The following is a 1,692-nucleotide window of genomic DNA, read 5'->3' as shown; positions in this document are numbered from 1 at the left end:
ATCGAGTGACGTTATAAAGAGTTTACACTGTATATTATAATAGAGATATGATATTTGCAAGTTACGACAGTTTTCAAACTATGAAATACAAACCACCGAACTCGAAATAAATTTCCCGCAGGACATCTTATTTTCTGTTTTATAAGTACGGAAATTATTGAGCAGTTACAGTCGTGTATTTCCGACAACTATCTCGGTTATCCTGTACACTGTATAATGCCTCGTTCTGTATTTGTACTGAGTTACATATTATGCAAGAATGTCAGCCAGGCAAAGTTATAGTTACTGAGGACGTAAACTTTGAGGAGGTGCGCTATTTGTTAAACAAGGAGATATTACATTCCTGATGTCTATAACTTTCTAATGGAAGATTCTGCAGTTAACTCTCTAAAACTTGTTATGGATATTACCTACCTAGATGATGTTCTTTAAATAAAGATTATGATGGATTTAAGATCAGTATGAAACGTTTCTTAATAGATATTAGTTTTTTCTTTAGGGAGTGTCCATAAACCACATGGCTGTGTAAAGGGTGAACGGGATCTGTTATTATGCGGGGAGCACGTTAAGACAAGTATTTTTGACGGTAAGAGACTTAGTCAGAATAAGGGTTAAAGCTTAACGGGATATAGATTTATTGGTGAATATAAAATTTTTAAGAAATAGAAGAAGAAAAAAGGCCGGAAAGATTGATAAGGAAGATATTTTTAAAGTGGTTTTCAAATAAATCAGAAAAATCATTTTCAGAAACTCTTTCCATTTGAAATTTGTGTACCTAAATGTTTCATCGTCTTAAAAAAAACGGGAAAAGACATTAAGGTAAAAGCTCGTTCTATTCGAGATGGATTCAATAAATCTGTTAAAAATTGTCCCACGTTCGCTCTTAAATAGCACCGCTTGTCGTTAAATGTACAATAAATTGCTTTGAACAATCGTTTGGAAGGTACTGTTACAATTTCTTGAATATCTGTTCATTCGATAAATAAGATTAAAAAAAAAAAAGACTGAACTGAACTCGTATCACAGTGAAAATTTCCTATTATGGAAAACCGTAACAATTAAGTAATTATAATTCCGATATTGTACTAGGAAATGTATAAAACTAATACTTTCTGTGAATAAAATGAATAAAAAACGTTAGCGAACTGAGAATCAGAGTTATCTGTGAATACAATAAATCGCTTGTTTGGATGACGCAATACCCTCCCCTTGCTCCGCTATCCATGCGTACCCATTGACATTTTGAATGTAATACATTTCCGATTGCTATATAGGAAATGTATGGATTTCCTAGGAAATGTGTCTAATATAATTTATTTCACACATTTCCAGGCGATTTTAGGAATTATATACATTTCCTAGGAATTGTATAGATACAATGTTAGATACATCAGCGGCATCATCTTTTAAAAAATTAAACGTGGTATAAGAAAATTCGTACAAATGCCTTCAGCCACCTTTTCATGTAAATAATAAAATAATATAAGTTTAATAAATACAGTTTAAACCTTTTAAGAGATCTACCTTTATTCCGCTTAACTTTTGTTTCTGTTTCTAATATGTCCCCAACTAACGCTTCATGCGTTAGAAGGTGTCCTACTAATAGCCTATTTGTTATTGATTTCCATAGTGATCTCTGTTCTCCTAAATCTTCTATCTCCTCATTTTTAACCTTCTTTATCTACGGTATCC

This window comes from Agrilus planipennis, unplaced genomic scaffold (genome assembly GCF_000699045.2).
Source record: "Agrilus planipennis isolate EAB-ADULT unplaced genomic scaffold, Apla_2.0 scaffold143, whole genome shotgun sequence".
Taxonomy (NCBI): domain Eukaryota; kingdom Metazoa; phylum Arthropoda; class Insecta; order Coleoptera; family Buprestidae; genus Agrilus; species Agrilus planipennis.
This window is presented reverse-complemented; position numbering follows the sequence as displayed.